Source organism: Puntigrus tetrazona, chromosome 10 (genome assembly GCF_018831695.1).
Source record: "Puntigrus tetrazona isolate hp1 chromosome 10, ASM1883169v1, whole genome shotgun sequence".
Taxonomy (NCBI): domain Eukaryota; kingdom Metazoa; phylum Chordata; class Actinopteri; order Cypriniformes; family Cyprinidae; genus Puntigrus; species Puntigrus tetrazona.
Genome location: NC_056708.1, coordinates 5,124,486 through 5,145,338, shown reverse-complemented (window position 1 = coordinate 5,145,338; position 20,853 = coordinate 5,124,486).

Sequence of the window (20,853 nt, the reverse complement as noted above, 5' to 3'; positions counted from 1 at the left end):
TTCCATTTAGAACATTCAAATATAAACAAACAAAAAACACCATCATTCCATTTACAACATTCAAATATAAGTAAACAAAAAACACCAACATTCCATTTAGAACATTCAAATATAAACAAAAAAAACATCATCATTCCATTTACAAATTCAAATATAAAGTAACAAAAAAAAAAACACAACATTCCATTTAGAACATTCAAATATAAACAAACAAAAACGTCATCATTCCATTTACAAACTCAAATATGAAGTAAAAAAAACACCAACATTCCATTTAGAACATTCAAATATAAACAAACAAACAAACATTCAAATATAAACAAACAAAAAACAACATTCCATTTAGAACATTCAAATATAAACAAACAAAAAACGTCATCATTCCATTTACAAATTCAAATATGAAGTAAGAAAAAACACCAACATTCCATTTAGAACATTCAAATATAAACAAAAAAAACATCAACATTCCATTTAGAACATTCAAATATAAACAAACAAAAAACACCAACATTCCATTTAGAACATTCAAATATAAACAAACAAAAAACACCATCATTCCATTTAGAACATTCAAATATAAACAAACAAAAACACCAACATTCCATTTAGAACATTCAAATATAAACAAACAAAAAACATCAACATTCCATTTAGAACATTCAAATATAAACAAACAAAAAACACAACATTCCATTTAGAACATTCAAATATAAACAAACAAAAAAAACATCAACATTCCATTTAGAACATTCAAATATAAACAAACAAAAACACATCATTCCATTTACAAACTCAAATATGAAACAAAAAAAACACCAACATTCCATTTAGAACATTCAAATATAAACAAACAAAAACGTCATCATTCCATTTACAAACTCAAATATAAGTAAACAAAAACACCAACATTCCATTTAGAACATTCAAATATAAAAACAAAAAAACACCAAATTTAGAACATTCAAATATAAGTAAACAAAAACACCAACATTCCATTTAGAACATTCAAATATAAACAAACAAAAAACGTCAACATTCCATTTAGAACATTCCAATATAAACAAACAAAAAACACCAACATTCCATTTAGAACATTCAAATATGAAGTAAGAAAAAACACCAACATTCCATTTAGAACATTCAAATATAAACAAACAAAAACGTCATCATTCCATTTACAAACTCAAATATGAAGTAAGAAAAAACACCAACATTCCATTTAGAACATTCAAATATAAACAAACAAAAACGTCAACATTCCATTTACAAACTTCAAATATAAACAAACAAAAAACACCAACATTCCATTTAGAACATTCAAATATAAACAAACAAAAACGTCATCATTCCATTTACAAACTCAAATATGAAGTAAGAAAAAACACCAACATTCCATTTAGAACATTCAAATATAAACAAACAAAAAACATTTCCATTTAGAATCAAATATAAACAAAAAAAACACAACATTCCATTTAGAACATTCAAATATAAACAAACAAAAAACGTCATCATTCCATTTACAAACTCAAATATGAAGTAAGAAAAAACACCAACATTCCATTTAGAACATTCAAATATAAACAAAAAAAAAAACATCATTCCATTTACAAACTCAAATATGAACAAACAAAAAACACAACATTCCATTTAGAACATTCAAATATAAACAAACAAAAAACATCATCATTCCATTTACAAACTCAAATATATAAGTAAGAAAAAAAACACCAACATTCCATTTAGAACATTCAAATATAAACAAACAAAAAACACCAACATTCCATTTAGAACATTCAAATATAAACAAACAAAAAACGTCATCATTCCATTTACAAATTCAAATATAAACAAAGAAAAAACACCAACATTCCATTTAGAACATTCCAATATAAACAAACAAAAAACACCAACATTCCATTTAGAACATTCAAATATAAACAAACAAAAACGTCATCATTCCATTTACAAACTCAAATATGAAGTAAGAAAAAACACCAACATTCCATTTAGAACATTCAAATATAAACAAACAAAAAACACCAACATTCCATTTAGAACATTCAAATATAAACAAACAAAAAAAAGCAAACATTCCATTTACAACATTCAAATATTAAACAACATAAAAATCAAATATAAACAAAAAAAACGTCAACATTCCATTTACAAACATTCAAATATGAAGTAAAAAAAAACACCAACATTCCATTTAGAACATTCCAATATAAACAAAAAACACCAACATTCCATTTAGAACATTCAAATATAAACAAACAAAAACGTCATCATTCCATTTACAAACTCAAATATGAAGTAAGAAAAAACACCAACATTCCATTTAGAACATTCAAATATAAACAAACAAAAACATCAACATTCCATTTACAACATTCAAATATAAACAAACAAAAAACACCAACATTCCATTTAGAACATTCAAATATAAACAAACAAAAACGTCATCATTCCATTTACAAACTTCAAATATGAACAAACAAAAAACACAACATTCCATTTAGAACATTCAAATATAAACAAAAAAAAAACACCAACATTCCATTTAGAACATTCAAATATAAACAAACAAAAAACGTCAACATTCCATTTAGAAATTCAAATATGAAGTAAAAAAAACACCAACATTTCCATTTAGAACATTCAAATATTTAAAACAAAAAAAAAAAATATCAACATTCCATTTAGAACATTCAAATATAAACAAACAAAAACGTCATCATTCCATTTACAAACTCAAATATGAAGTAAAAAAAACACCAACATTCCATTTAGAACATTCAAATATAAACAAACAAAAACGTCATCATTCCATTTACAAATTCAAATATGAAGTAAGAAAAAACACCAACATTCCATTTAGAACATTCAAATATAAACAAACAAAAACACCAACATTCCATTTACAAATTCAAATATAAGTAAGAAAAAACACCACATTCCATTTAGAACATTCAAATATAAACAAACAAAAAAAAACATCATTCCATTTACAAACTCAAATATGAAGTAAACAAAAACACCAACATTCCATTTAGAACATTCAAATATAAACAAACAAAAACGTCAACATTCCATTTACAAATTCAAATATGAAGTAAACAAAAACACCAACATTCCATTTAGAACATTCAAATATAAACAAACAAAAACGTCATCATTCCATTTACAAATTCAAATATGAAGTAAGAAAAAACACCAACATTCCATTTAGAACATTCCAATATAAACAAACAAAAAACACCAACATTCCATTTAGAACATTCAAATATAAACAAACAAAAATTTAGAACATTCAAATCCATTTACAAATTCAAATATGAACTCAAATATGAAAAAAAAACACCAACATTCCATTTAGAACATTCAAATATAAACAAACAAAAACACCAACATTCCATTTAGAAATTCAAATATGAAGTAAACAAAAACACCAACATTCCATTTAGAACATTCAAATATAAACAAACAAAAACGTCATCATTCCATTTACAAACTCAAATATGAAATAAGAAAAAAACACCAACATTCCATTTAGAACATTCCAATATAAACAAACAAAAAACGTCAACATTCCATTTACAAACTCAAATATATAAAGTAAGAAAAAAACACCAACATTCCATTTAGAACATTCAAATATAAACAAACAAAAAACACAACATTCCATTTAGAACATTCAAATATAAACAAACAAAAACACCAACATTCCATTTAGAACATTCAAATATAAACAAACAAAAAACGTCATCATTCCATTTACAAATTCAAATATGAAGTAAGAAAAAAACACCAACATTCCATTTAGAACATTCAAATATAAACAAAAAAAACACCAACATTCCATTTAGAACATTCAAATATAAACAAACAAAAAACGTCATCATTCCATTTACAAATTCAAATATGAAGTAAGAAAAAACATTCAACATTCCATTTTTAGAACATTCAAATATAAACAAACAAAAACGTCACAACATTCCATTTAGAACATTCAAATATAAACAAACAAAAAAAACGTCATCATTCCATTTACAAATTCAAATATGAAGTTAAAAAAACACCAACATTCCATTTAGAACATTCCAATATAAACAAACAAAAAACACCAACATTCCATTTAGAACATTCAAATATAAACAAACAAAAAACGTCATCATTCCATTTACAAACTCAAATATGAAGTAAGAAAAAAACGTCAACATTCCATTTAGAACATTCAAATATAAACAAACAAAAATATCAACATTCCATTTAGAACATTCAAATATAAACAAACAAAAAACGTCATCATTCCATTTACAAACTTCAAATATGAAGTAAGAAAAAACACCAACATTCCATTTAGAACATTCAAATATAAACAAGAAAAAACACCAACATTCCATTTAGAACATTCAAATATAAACAAACAAAAACAACATCATTCCATTTACAAATTCAAATATGAAGTAAGAAAAAAAAACACCAACATTCCATTTAGAACATTCAAATATAAACAAACAAAAAACACCAACATTCCATTTAGAACATTCAAATATAAACAAACAAAAAAAGAACATCATTCCATTTACAACATTCAAATATGAAGTAAGAAAAAACACCAACATTCCATTTAGAACATTCAAATATAAACAAACAAAAATACATCATCATTCCATTTACAACATTCAAATATAAACAAAAAAAACATTTACATTCCATTTAGAACATTATAAACAAACATTTACAAATTCACACATATAAATATAAAAAAAAACATAATATATTAACATTTACGCATCATTCGCCAAAAATACTAAACTAAACATTCATATTAAACATCGTATTTCTTAACAACATTCCATTCTCACCACGCATTTAATAAGTAGGTTAAGTAGGTAATCAAACACTTGTAAATCGTCAAAAGTCCAACACGCTAGAACCAAACAACATGGTCTTTTCTTTCCTTTTTTTTTCTTTCCCCTCCCTCACAACGTTCCCCTGAGTCCACTGAAACGACGTTCTTAAAGGGGCAGCAGCCTACATCCCGGCCCCAATGACCCAAAAGGGTCATTCAAAGAAAGGAAGGGTGATGCTTCAATAAGTTAACTCAACTAATTAAACTGGCTTCCAGGAGGCATATTTTATCCGCTGGACGGCTGTAGACTCCTGTCTGTGTTTTCACTTCCACAGAACGCACAAGTCCATCTGCACCTGGATAAACCTGAGTAATCAGACCTAGTGGCCAGTGATTGCGTGGTGTATTTTCATGCAGAATTAGCACAAGATCTCCTACTTGAAGATTCCGCTTTGGTTGTAGCCATTTCTGGCGCTGCTGCAGTGCAGGCAAGTATTCTTTAAGCCATCTTGACCAGAAGATATCTGCCAAATACTGGACCTGGCGCCATCGGCGTCGGTAAACATCTTGTTTTACGAAGGCTCCTGGGGGTAGAGTCGGACCAGAACGAAGTAACAACAGATGATTTGGAGTGAGTGGTAGAGGATCTGACAGGTCGTCAGAGAGTTTAGTAATTGGTCTACCGTTGACAATAGACTCTACGCAACAAAACAGCGTCGTCAATCCCTCATCATCTGGTGTCTGCTGTGAAAGAACAGTATTTAGAATGGAGCAGATGGTGCGAATTTGTCGCTCCCATACACCACCCATATGTGAGGCGGCAGGTGGATTGAAGATCCATTTTACATTGTCCTGCAGCAGATAATCAGAAATCTTTTGTTGATTCCATTCATTAATGGCCTTTACGCAACTCTTAACCCACCCACAAAATTAGTCCCATTATCTGATCGTATCTCAGAAGGTGGGCCTCTCCTGGAGATGAATCGCTGTAAAGCGTTGATAAAAGAATCCGTGTCAGGGTGTGTGTGACCTCGAGATGAATAGCTCTCGTAGTGAGACATGTAAACACACATCCGTACCTCTTTTGATCACTGCGTGCCCTTTTAACCAAGAATGGTCCGAAATAGTCTATGCCCACTCGAGTAAATGGAGGCTCACACGGTGTCACTCTAGAGTCAGGTAAGTCAGCCATTTGCTGAGCTTGTGGCTTAGCTCTTAATTTGCGACACTGTAGACATGACTTGAGAGTCTGGTTAATGACAGCACGTCCCTTTAGAACCCAGAAACGCTGACGAATTTCTGTAAGAACTCGTTCTGGACCTGCATGACCCAAACGAAGATGGTAGTGACGAATAATCAGCTGGGTGACATGATGATTATTAGGTAGGATCACCGGGTGTTTAGCCTCGTAGGGAATTGGGGCATTTGTTAGTCTACCTCCGACACGAAGAAGATGATTATTCTCATCCTCGAAAGGTTTGAGCTTGAGAAGAGAACTGGGTTTTGCTTGAGCAGATCCGAAAGTTGCAGCTTGTATGTATTTGAGAATGGCTAGCTCTGCTTGCTGGAGCTCACCAACAGTGATGGGGTCAGAAAGATGCACACTCGCTTTCTTGCGTAACAAAACCTTTAGACGCAACAAGATAGCAGTAGCTCTTTTCAAACGATGCCAACTGGAGTATCGTTCCAGTAATCTATCCACTGCATTTATTGTCAGGTGGTTTCGTTTTATGCTAGCTGCATAAATTTCTTTGCCTTGTTTGATCTCTGCTCCGTCTGGCAAGTCATTTATAATAGGCTGAGCAGGCCATTGTTCCTCCTCAAGTCTAAGAAAGTGTGGACCAGTTACCCATCGTTCACTTTCTAGAATCTCCCTCATAGTCATCCCTCGAGAGACGTCATCCGCAGGGTTAGATGCAGAATCAATGTGTCTCCACTGGCATGAATCTGATCGTTCATGTATTTTTGATATACGGTTGGCGACAAATGTCTGGAAACGACAATGCTTGTTGTTGATGTACTGGAGTACGATAGTACTGTCTGTCCAAAAGAAAGTCCTTTCAATTGGAATCTCTAAGTGTCGCTTGATATGCTGATCCAGCTCTGTAGCAACAACAGCTGCTAGCAGTTCCAGTCGTGGTATGCTAACTGGCTTGATCGGAGCAAGTCTGGCCTTTGACATTACCAGCCTGCAGGTGTCACCAATCTTGATGTATGAAACAGCACCGTAAGCCAGTTCTGAAGCATCGGAAAAGTGATGGAGCTGAGTCGGTAACAAACAACTAATAGATGTTGGTTTAAGACATCTTGGAATTGTCAGTCCTGCCAACAGAGGCAAGTCATTCAACCATCGGCGCCATTGTGCTGCTATGTCCACTGGTAACTCTTCGTCCCAGTCGACTTTCATACGGCACAATTCTTGAAAGATTGCTTTAGCTTTGAGCACGAAAGGGCTTGCAAATCCTAAAGGATCATAAATGGAACTGGTAGTGCTCAATACTCCCCTCTTTGTTACTGGCTTGTCTACTGTCTTGACATCGAATGTGAAACAATCTCTTTCTACATCCCAAAGGACGCCCAGTGTTCGTTCGAGTGGCAAATCCTCTTGGTCAAGGTTAACCTCATGTAACGATTTTGCCCAGTCATCAGTTGGTATTGATTTCATCACTTCCTTAGAATTGCTTAACCACTTGGTTAATCTAAACCCTCCACAGGTGAGCAGTTCCCTGAGTTCAGAAGCGAGTTTAATGGCAGCCTCCTCTGTTGGTACTGACTTAAGACAATCGTCAACGTAGAAATTTCGCTTCACTGTTTCCACTGCGTCATCAGAGAAGTTTCGCGATTGTCTTCAGCCACTCGTTGTAAGGCAAAATTGGCAGCACTAGGACTCCAGACACCTCCAAACAGGTGAGCCTTCATACGATAATGCTTAGGTGGTTTGTTCGGTCGTTATCATCCCACCATAGGAAACGAAGAACATCCCTTTCATCAGACGGCACCGGACTTGATAGAACATGCTCTCGATATCTGCATTTAAAGCAATGGGTTCCTGTCTAAACTTGAGAAGGACTCCTAGCAGCTTATTGGCAAGGTCTGGGCCTTGATGGATGTGGTCTTTTAATGAAGTACCTTGGTACCGTGCTGCACAATCAAAGACAATACGAACCTTCTCTGGCTTGCGTGGATGCAGAACTGGATGATGCGGCAGGTACCACACGCAGCCATCTTCTCTTATAATGTCTCGACTTCTTCTGCGTATTCTTTCTGCAAAGAGTCTCTAATACCCTCTGTATACATGTGAAGCAAAGTTGGGTCCTTCTTTAGCCTCTTTCCTAGAAGATCTAATCGATGCTTGGCCATTGTGTAGTTATTGGGTAGTTGTGGTGGACGTTCTTTGAATGGGATTGGAAGTGTGTAATGACCTTCCTCTTTGACTGCTTGTTTGTTCCATAGGGCCACAACTTGTTCGTCAACTACTGACAGCGAGTCATTGTTCACATACACTGGGTCATCCAACTTCCAAAATCTTTCAACAGCTTGTTGTAGAGAATGGTCAGCTCGAATGAAGTTGGCAGAAACAGACGTAGAGCCATCTGCTACTGGTCCATGGAGTGTCCATCCCAGGCCAGTCAGAATTGCGTATGGTTCGCCAGACTCACCACAGCATGTGTCACGGGGTTTAAGTATGTCTGGTTGGTCTAGACCTATTAGCAAGTGAACCTCATTAGCTAGATCAGCATCGGGTAAACTGATTTCATCCGCAATTTCCATAGATGTGACCACTGAAACACTTCCTGCTGTGTGACTAGGCTGTCCAGACTTATGTTCAGGTTGTCCCGACAGAGCACTCCTTTCATTAGGAAAGAGTTTCTTTGTTGAGCATCTTCAACTTGTAGATCAACTGCTAAGGTAACTACGTTGAGGTTTTTGGTCTCCATAGTGTTCAGTTTAACGTTCATTTTGCGTGATTCCAATTTAAGAGCATGAACAAGCTTCTTAGATGCAAAGGTCCCATTGGAGCCACTATCAAGCAAAGCAAAGACATTCATAGAGAATTGCTTGTGTCTGTCTGAAACCACAACAGGCAGGATAGGAAGTGCAATCTTCTTTTGACTGATGTCAATGCATTTTCTGGTGGCATGCGTTTGAATGGCTTGTGGCGGGTCAACAACTGGCTCATCTTCGGTGGCTTGGTTAGTAGATTGGTCTTTGTCATTGTTAGAAGCTACAATGGCAGAATGTAGCCAGCTGTTGTGCCTTTTCCCACATCCAGGCACCTTGCATACCCAGCTGCGAGAACAGACTGCAGCGCGGTGACCCTTCATAAAGCAGTTTTGGCAAAGTTGCTTTACGTTGAACAAAGGCCAAACGCTCTTGAACAGATAAAGCTCTAAAGGCTTGACACTGATTCAGAAAGTGTACTTCAGTACACTTTGGACATTTAAATCGTGAAATAGTCTTTGTTGTGGGCGATGTGATGGATTCATCCGTCGTAACTGACATTGTTGCGAATGTTTGTCTTTTCTTATTGAAGCTTGACTTGATATTTGATTTGAAACTCACGGAGAATTTCGAATTGCAGGCATAAGGAGATTCCCAAAGATAGGATCAGCTCTCTTAGCAGCTTCTGATTCAACAAGACAGACTATATCGTTTAACTTTGGTAAACGTCCCGATTTGATAATCTCATAATTTATTGTGAGCCATCTTTTCTTTATGTCTTCAGGCAGCTTTTCCACAATTTGTAGCAGAGTGCGTCCACCATTTAGCTCATCCTCACAATTCATTGCTTTAAGAGTGTCACGACAGCTACACAGAATGTCCGCAAAGCTTTGCAACTGCTTATTGTCTTTAATGTCTTTGTGATTGAGCACCTTGTCGACCCATGCTTGCGATATTGCGTATGGATGGCCAAAACGCCTTTTCAGAATAGTCATGGCTTCTGCATAGCCCAGGCTAGAGTCAGGGTTGTACAAGCAATGTGAGATAGCTTCTCTAGCTTGGCCGACAGTGTACTGTGCAGACGAGTGAGCTTTTCTTGATCTGGCACGGTCTCTTTCTCAATCACTGAGGAGAATAATCTGATGAACTGCCAGTACTTTAAGGGTTCTCCATCAAACTTGATGATGTCAACAGGTGGCAGATGCATGGAATCAATGTGTGACTGATATTGTTGCCTTGTCAGTTCTAGTAGTTGACATAAAGAATTGTCGTTTCCTGCTGAGAGTGATGAACGAAAATTTAAGGATGGATTACCTGAGACAGGAGTTGAAAAGCCTCTATTTATTGTCGTTAACTCAGCCTTTCGTCGATTTTCCTCCATCTCAGTGTCTTTGAGCTTCAGTAAGCCTTTTAGTCCATCCATTTCAAATTCCGCTTGCTGAAGTTGTAGTTTAAACTCTGTGCACGCAGACGTTCTTCCTGTTGAGCTAGAAGCACAGAAAACTCTTTATTCTCTTTCTGTCTTAGATTCTGTAGCTCTTGAAACTGGGTAGATACTTGTTCTATAGTAGGCATTTGCAATTTAGCAGCTTCCTCAAGCATTGGATGTCCCTCTTGGAAGTTTGGTGCATCAGAAGATTCCATTGATGACTTAAAATCTTCAAGCCAGCTTAAGACTGTGTGCTGTAAATCTTGCACTTCACGCAGAACTGATGTTAAATAGCCCTTAGAAGCATCAAGGTCATCCTCATCTTCTAACGTTTTGTGGTACATGTCATGGACCTCGTGAAATCGCATAACAGCCTCATCCAAGGCAGCAAGCTTCATTTCTACATCTTTTGGCTGATTACAGCTCATAGCGGTAGTAATCTGTGTCATTAAGCGTGTCACAGCAGCCTTTGCACCACCACGTTGGCGTTTGAGACCCCTTTGTTGTTGATCTGGGATAGAACTTTCTTCTGTCTCTTGATCCATGTTGTTATTACTTTTATTTCTTCCTTCGTGTTTGACTTTAATGTTACCCACGAAATGATAACATTAAGTTAGAACTTGGTTTTGATTTTATTCCACTAGTGCAGAACTCACACTGTACACATTCTTTTGCGATTGTTGTTTTTAGTATTGTCATATGCATACATGCACACGTCGCGGTATACGTGCAGTCAAACTGTAAACACAAAAACACATTTATACTTAGTAATATAATCACATAAACAGCATACGTTTACACAAAGGAAAAATAAACATAATATATTAACATTTACGCACTATGGCGGCAATCGCTATAATCGCCAAAAATAGCGATCTACGTAACATTATATTAAACATCGTATTTCTTAACAACGAAAACATTCTCAGCACGCTGGGAATAAGTAGGTTAAGTAGGTAATCAAACACTTGTAAATCGTCAAAAGTCCAACACGCTAGAACCAAACAACATGGTCTTTTTCTTTCCTTTTTTTTTTTTCTTTCCCCTCCCTCACAACGTTCCCCTGAGTCCACTGAAACGACGTTCTTAAAGGGGCAGCAGCCTACAACATTCAAATATGAAAAAACAAAAAATGGCAACATTCCATTTAGAACATTCAAATATAAACAAACAAAAACGTCATCATTCCATTTACAAACTCAAATATGAGGTAAGAAAAAACACCAACATTCCATTTAGAACATTCAAATATGAACAAACAAAAAATGGCAACATTCCATTTAGAACATTCAAATATAAACAAACAAAAACGTCATCATTCCATTTACAAATTCAAATATGAAGTAAAAAAAAACACCAACATTCCATTTAGAACATTCAAATATGAAGTAAAAAAAACACCAACATTCCATTTAGAACATTCAAATATAAACAAACAAAAACGTCATCATTCCATTTACAAATTCAAATATGAAGTAAGAAAAAACACCAACATTCCATTTAGAACATTCAAATATGAAGTAAGAAAAAACAACAACATTCCATTTAGAATATTCAAATATGAACAAACAAAAATGGCAACATTCCATTTAGAACATTCAAATATAAACAAACAAAAACGTCATCATTCCATTTACAAATTCAAATATGAAGTAAGAAAAAACACCAACATTCCATTTAGAACATTCAAATATGAAGTAAGAAAAAACACCAACATTCCATTTAGAACATTCAAATATAAACAAACAAAAACGTTAACATTCCATTTACAAATTCAAATATGAAGTAAGAAAAAACACCAACATTCCATTTAGAACATTCCAATATAAACAAACAAAAAATGGCAACATTCCATTTAGAACATTCAAATATAAACAAACAAAAACGTCATCATTCCATTTACAAACTCAAATATGAAGTAAGAAAAAACACCAACATTCCATTTAGAACATTCAAATATAAACAAACAAAAACGTCAACATTCCATTTAGAACATTCAAATATAAACAAACAAAAACGTCATCATTCCATTTACAAATTCAAATATGAAGTAAGAAAAAACACCAACATTCCATTTAGAACATTCCAATATAAACAAACAAAAATTGGCAACATTCCATTTAGAACATTCAAATATAAACAAACAAAAAATGGCAACATTCCATTTAGAACATTCAAATATAAACAAACAAAAACGTCATCATTCCATTTACAAACTCAAATATGAAGTAAGAAAAAACACCAACATTCCATTTAGAACATTCAAATATGAAGTAAGAAAAAACACCAACATTCCATTTAGAACATTCCAATATAAACAAACAAAAACGTCATCATTCCATTTAGAAATTCAAATATGAAGTAAGAAAAAACACCAACATTCCATTTAGAACATTCAAATATGAAGTAAGAAAAAACACCAACATTCCATTTAGAACATTCAAATATGAAGTAAGAAAAAACACCAACATTCCATTTAGAACATTCCAATATAAACAAACAAAAAATATCAACATTCCATTTAGAACATTCAAATATAAACAAACAAAAACGTCATCATTCCATTTACAAACTCAAATATGAAGTAAAAAAAAACACCAACATTCCATTTAGAACATTCCAATATAAACAAACAAAAAATGGCAACATTCCATTTAGAACATTCAAATATAAACAAACAAAAACGTCATCATTCCATTTACAAATTCAAATATGAAGTAAGAAAAAACACCAACATTCCATTTAGAACATTCCAATATAAACAAACAAAAATGGCAACATTCCATTTAGAACATTCAAATATAAACAAACAAAAACTTCATCATTCCATTTACAAATTTAAATATGAAGTAAGAAAAAACACCAACATTTCATTTAGAACATTCAAATATGAATAAACAAAAAATGGCAACATTCCATTTAGAACATTCAAATATAAATAAACAAAAACGTCATCATTCCATTTACAAATTCAAATATGAAGTAAGAAAAAACACCAACATTCCATTTACAACATTCAAATATGAACAAACAAAAAATGGCAACATTCCATTTAGAACATTCAAATATAAACAAACAAAAACATCATCATTCCATTTACAAATTTAAATATGAAGTAAGAAAAAACACCAACATTTCATTTAGAACATTCAAATATGAATAAACAAAAAATGGCAACATTCCATTTAGAACATTCAAATATAAATAAACAAAAACGTCATCATTCCATTTACAAATTCAAATATGAAGTAAGAAAAAACACCAACATTCCATTTACAACATTCAAATATGAACAAACAAAAAATGGCAACATTCCATTTAGAACATTCAAATATAAACAAACAAAAACGTCATCATTCCATTTACAAATTCAAATATAAAGTAAGAAAAAACACCAACATTCCATTTAGAACATTCAAATATGAACAAACAAAAAATGGCAACATTCCATTTAGAACATTCAAATATAAACAAACAAAAACGTCATCATTCCATTTACAAATTCAAATATGAGGTAAGAAAAAACACCAACATTCCATTTAGAACATTCAAATATGAACAAACAAAAAATGGCAACATTCCATTTAGAACATTCAAATATAAACAAACAAAAACGTCATCATTCCATTTACAAATTCAAATATGAAGTAAGAAAAACACCAACATTCCATTTAGAACATTCAAATATGAAGTAAGAAAAAACACCAACATTCCATTTAGAACATTCAAATATAAACAAACAAAAACGTCATCATTCCATTTACAAATTCAAATATGAAGTAAGAAAAAACACCAACATTCCATTTAGAACATTCAAATATGAAGTAAGAAAAAACACCAACATTCCATTTAGAATATTCAAATATGAACAAACAAAAAATGGCAACATTCCATTTAGAACATTCAAATATAAACAAACAAAAACGTCATCATTCCATTTACAAATTCAAATATGAAGTAAGAAAAAACACCAACATTCCATTTAGAACATTCAAATATGAAGTAAGAAAAAACACCAACGTTCCATTTAGAACATTCAAATATAAACAAACAAAAACGTCAACATTCCATTTACAAATTCAAATATGAAGTAAGAAAAAACACCAACATTCCATTTAGAACATTCAAATATGAAGTAAGAAAAAACACCAACATTCCATTTAGAATATTCAAATATGAACAAACAAAAAATGGCAACATTCCATTTAGAACATTCAAATATAAACAAACAAAAACGTCATCATTCCATTTACAAATTCAAATATGAAGTAAGAAAAAACACCAACATTCCATTTAGAACATTCAAATATGAAGTAAGAAAAAACACCAACATTCCATTTAGAACATTCAAATATAAACAAACAAAAACGTTAACATTCCATTTACAAATTCAAATATGAAGTAAGAAAAAACACCAACATTCCATTTAGAACATTCAAATATGAACAAACAAAAAATGGCAACATTCCATTTAGAACATTCAAATATAAACAAACAAAAATGTCATCATTCCATTTACAAATTCAAATATGAAGTAAGAAAAAACACCAACATTCCATTTAGAACATTCAAATATAAACAAACAAAAACGTCAACATTCCATTTACAAATTCAAATATGAAGTAAGAAAAAACACCAACATTCCATTTAGAACATTCAAATATGAAGTAAGAAAAAACACCAACATTCCATTTAGAATATTCAAATATGAACAAACAAAAAATGGCAACATTCCATTTAGAACATTCAAATATAAACAAACAAAAACATCATCATTCCATTTACAAATTCAAATATGGAGTAAGAAAAAACACCAACATTCCATTTAGAACATTCAAATATGAAGTAAGAAAAAACACCAACGTTCCATTTAGAACATTCAAATATAAACAAACAAAAACGTCAACATTCCATTTACAAATTCAAATATGAAGTAAGAAAAAACACCAACATTCCATTTAGAACATTCAAATATGAACAAACAAAAAATGGCAACATTCCATTTAGAACATTCAAATATAAACAAACAAAAACGTCATCATTTCATTTACAAATTCAAATATGAAGTAAGAAAAAACACCAACATTCCATTTAGAACATTCAAATATGAACAAACAAAAAATGGCAACATTCCATTTAGAGCATTCAAATATAAACAAACAAAAACGTCATCATTCCATTTACAAATTCAAATATGAAGTAAGAAAAAACACCAACATTCCATTTAGAACATTCAAATATGAAAAAACAAAAAATAGCAACATTCCATTTAGAACATTCAAATATAAACAAACAAAAACATCATCATTTCATTTACAAATTCAAATATGAAGTAAGAAAAAACACCAACATTCCATTTAGAACATTCAAATATGAAGTAAGAAAAAACACCAACATTCCATTTAGAACATTCAAATATAAACAAACAAAAACGTCATCATTCCATTTACAAACTCAAATATGAAGTAAGAAAAAACACCAACATTCCATTTAGAACATTCAAATATAAACAAACAAAAAATGGCAACATTCCATTTAGAACATTCAAATATAAACAAACAAAAACGTCATCATTCCATTTACAAATTCAAATATGAAGTAAGAAAAAACACCAACATTCCATTTAGAACATTCAAATATGAAGTAAGAAAAAACACCAACATTCCATTTAGAACATTCAAATATAAACAAACAAAAACGTCATCATTCCATTTACAAATTCAAATATGAAGTAAGAAAAAACACCAACATTCCATTTAGAACATTCAAATATGAAGTAAGAAAAAACACCAACATTCCATTTAGAACATTCAAATATGAAAAAACAAAAAATGGCAACATTCCATTTAGAACATTCAAATATAAACAAACAAATACGTCATCATTCCATTTACAAATTCAAATATGAAGTAAGAAAAAACACCAACATTCCATTTAGAACATTCAAATATGAAGTAAGAAAAAACACCAACATTCCATTTACAAATTCAAATATGAAGTAAGAAAAAACACCAACATTCCATTTAGATGGGGATGTCTCAGTATAGGCTCTGTGGATAGAAAGACTGGACAGCTCCAACAAAGAATATCTCCATGAGGTCCAAAATTCCTCCATCTCTTCTGGCAGAGGAGAATCCCAGTCACCATTCAGAGAAGTAAGGTCCCTCAAAATAGCCTTGCCTTGGAAATGACTGGCGCTACAAATCCAAGAGGATCATAGAGACTGTTGATAGTGGACAAGACACCTCGCCGGGTGTACGTTTTTGCCTCCTCACAGACACTGAAGCGGATACAGTCGGACTGGAGGTCCCAATTAAGTCCAAGACTACGCTACATTGGCAGCGTGTCTGCCTCAAAGTCTAGATCTTTTAGATCACTAGCATGATCTGCAGATGGAAACGCTTCCATGACATCTTTGTTGTTTGCTGCAATCTTATGTAGTCTCAGATTTGATTTGGAGAGAACCCTCCTGACTTCTTTTAAGCAAACTGATAGCAGCTTCTACTGTAGGCAGGGACTTCAGGCCATCATCTACATAGAAGTCGCGCATTATGAAACGTTTGACATCAGGGTCGACACAGAAATCCTCAATCTGAACAGACTGATGTAGACAATGTATAGCCACAGCAGGCGAGGGGCTATTACCAAAGACATGGACCCTCATGCGATAATCCACAGTGTCTTTAGAAATGTCATTGTCCTGGAACCAAAGAAAACGTAGGAAGTTTCTGTCATCTTCCCTTACTAAGAAACAGTAGAACATCTGTTCTATGTCTGCAGTAAAGGCAATGGTTTATTTCCTGAAGCGCATTAGTACTCCTACCAGAGTGTTGTTCAGGTCAGGACCAGTTAAAAGTACATCATTAAGTGATATGCCATTGTGTTGGGCACTAGAATCAAAAACTACTCTGATTTTGTCAGGTTTCTTCGGATAGTACACTCCGAATGTAGGCAGGTACCATTGTTCTTCCCTCTCACTCAAAGGAGGAGCTAATTCACCATGGCTGTTTTTAAATATCTTGTCCATGAAGCTCAGGAAGTGTTCTCTCATTAACGATTTCCTTTCAAGGTTGCGCTTGAGAGACATAAGACATTTCAGTGCTTGAGGCCTGTTGTTGGGAGACGTGGCCGTGGACTCTTAAAGGGTAATGGTGCTACCCAACTACTGTTTGAGTCCTTGTGCAAACCTTCATCCATGATTTTCATGAAAGAGGTGTCTTGAATTGAAGGAGTCACCTGGTTGTCATTTTTGGTTTGTTTGAATACAGTGCATCCCAGGTGGTCAGAATCAAAGAACGATTCATCCACAGAATATATCGGGAAGTAGTTATTTACTCGGTTGTCTTTGTAGATTTCTTTAACGTGGAACACATTAGGACATGGATCAAAAAACGTTGGACGTTTTTGTTCTGTGGTAATTGTGCGGAAGGTTCTGATTATCAGTGGTTTGTGAACATTTCCCAGACACATGTTGCCTACGATAACCCATCCCAGATCCAACTTCTGTGCATAGGGCAGGTTGTGTGGGCCATTCACCTGTTAACAAACTTTATGAACTCTTAGAATGTCCCGACCTAAGAGAAGCATAATTGGAGCTTGAGGGTCCTGTTCTGGGATAAGGTGTGCCATAGACTTTAGATGACCATGGCTGCGAGCCACATCAGGGGTTGGAATATCCTCTCTATTGTTAGGAATGTCATTGCATTCTATAAGGCTTGGCAATGGGATGCAAACAGTTCCATCCAAAGATTCTACTTCATAGCCACTGGCCCTTCTTCCAACTGACTCTTTCATTCCTGCGCATGTTCTAAATATGTAAGGAGCACTTGGGCTTTGGTCACTGAACACTTCAAAGAACTGTGACCTGTTGCTCTGTTCATCCAGAATTGCATATAGTTTCACTGCCTTGTCTCTATGGCCAGCTGGAAATACTTTAACAAGGCATATTTTAGAGTAAGAACGGTCCATCTGATTTTCTCCACAGACCTCTGTACATTTGCTGGTGCCTTGAGATTGAGGTAAGACTTTCTCCCCCTCCCCGCTGTGCTCAATAGCAGGGCCTTCATCTATCCAGGGTACAGGCCCAGGGTGGAGCGCAGTGTGGTTTCTTTCGCTTTTGCATTCAGAACATTGGACTTTAGTCTTACAGTTTTTAGCAATATGTGATGTCGAAGCACAGCATTTAAAGCACACATTATTCTCTCTTAAAAATGCCTTGCGATCGTCAAATGGCTTTTCCCGGAAAATGTGGCATTTATTTAGAGGGTGCGGATTTCTATGAATAGGACACTGTTTATCGCAATCATCAGTTCCCTATCAAAAGCTACTCTCGATGCTGCGCTGAATGCGCTAATGAGAACGTCTTTTGTTCGACCGGTTGTTGAAGCACGTGTGTCAAACACGCCAAAGTTTGGCTTATAAAACCTCGGTCAGGTGACGTCACCTGATCATGAACACCTGGAGGTTATAAATAGATGTGACGCGGAAACATCCTCAGGTCTTTTGTCTTCAAGGACCGCATTGTGTGTGAGTGTGTGTGAGGAAGAAGGAGAAAAATAAATAAATAAATAAATAAATAAATAAAAAAGTATATATAAAATATATATAAAAAAAAAGAAAAAAAAAATATGACGCATCAGGAAGGGAGATGCTTGCCTCCGTGCCAGAGGCAGCTCTCCGAGGACGATCGTCAAAACTTTTGTTTCGAGTGCTTGGGGAAAAGCACGCGATCCTCGGGCTCGAGGGCGAGTGCGAGCACTGTGATCTGTTTTCCATCAAGGTGCTTCGCGCTCGCCTCGCCTTTTTTAAAGGAAGATCGAGTGGATCGCGTGCCGATCCGGCTGAGCCGCGTGAGACTGACCAGCCCCTTTCTCTCGCGCTCTCGCCGGATCGCGAAGCCCTCGCGTCCGTTTCTCTATCGCGCCCCGGCGCTTCTTCTGAACGGACCGAGGAGACTTCATCTCTTGCTTCTGGGGAAGCAGAAAGTGCCACCACAGAGCGCTCCTCCCGCGACAATAAATCGTATGAGGAGCTACTCGAGGTGGTAACTCATGCAGTCGAAAGATTAAATCTAGACTGGCCCCAGGAGCGAGAGAACCCCAAGCGCTCGAAACTAGACGACAGATTTCTGTCGGGTGGCCGGGGGGAGGAGCCTCAGCGACGGTCTCTCCCCTTCTTTGACGATCTCCACGAGGAGTTGGTGCGCTCGTGGAGTAAGCCTTATTCGTCCCGTGTCTTTGTGCCATCGACGTCGATTTATTCGACTATCGTGGATGCGAAGGCACGGGGCTACTCGATGATGCCCCAGGTGGAAGAGACGCTTGCGGGCTATCTCTCCCCTGGAACTTCATCGTCCCTAAAAAAACCGACCCTCCCCACCAAGCCGTGCCGTATGACATCTTCGCTGGTGGGGAAAGCTTTTCAGGCAGCGGGTCAGGCTGGTGCTTCCCTGCACACCATGGCGGTCCTGCAGGCGTACCAGGCTGACCTGCTGAAGGACTTGAGCACAGGCGGGTCCATCGATGAAGAGGCGTTTTTAGAGCTGCGCCGAGCCACAGATCTGTCTCTCTGTGCGACCAAGCAGATGGCCCGTGCCATCGGCCGTTCTATGGCTGCTATGGTGTCCACGGAGAGACATCTGTGGCTCAACCTCACGGGCATCAAGGACAAAGACCGCGCCATCCTCCTTGATGCCCCTGTCTCGCCTTCTGGCCTATTTGGCGACTCAGTTAATGCCGTCGCCACTAGGTTTCGGGAGGCGGCGCTATGAGTAAGCGTTTGTGAGGTTTCTTCCCCGCCGTGCTCAAGAGTCGGGACCGTCGGCCACCCGGTCCCGACCAGGTCCGGTTCCTTTGAGGCGTGACGCACAGAAGGACAGTGTGGCGAGCCGAGCACCCCCTCGTAGAGACTGGGGTGCGGCTCGCGCGCTTCACCGTCCGCCTCAAGGAGACTGGACCTGCGAGCATAATCTCCGCAAAAAGAAGCCCTGATGCTGGTGCACTCAGCACAGAAAATAAAGGCTCCTTCCCGGCACCCTCAGGAAGCCATTGTTCAATCTCCGCCGCCACTGGTGTTTCGGGGAGCAACGGTTTCCAACGAAACATTCGATGTTCGGTCGCCTCCTGCCACGTTTCAGGACGCCGAACATCTAACAACCCCCCAACAAAACGAAGTGTCAAAATTAGTGCCCCTTTCAGAGAAGCTGGCAGCGTGGAAGCTTCTGCCAAATATCTCCCCATGGGTCCAAAAGACCATAGAAAGAGGCTACAGGATTCAGTTCGCATATCGTCCTCCGCGTTTCAACGGCGTGATTTTCACTTCCGTGAAACCGGAACGAGCGCATTTGTTAATACAGGGGTTGCAAACTCTGCTGGACAAAGGGGCCATAGAACGTGTTCCTCTACCAGACAGACAGTCAGGCTATTACAGCCGGTATTTTCTCGTTCCCAATAAAGATGGGGGCTGCGTCCGATTTTAGATCTTCGAGGATTGAACCATCACCTCAGAACATACAAGTTCAAGATGTTAACAATAAAAATGATTGTTTCTCAAATCCAACTAGACGCATATTTTCACATAGAAATATTGCCACAACACAGGAAGTTCCTGAGGTTCGCTTTCG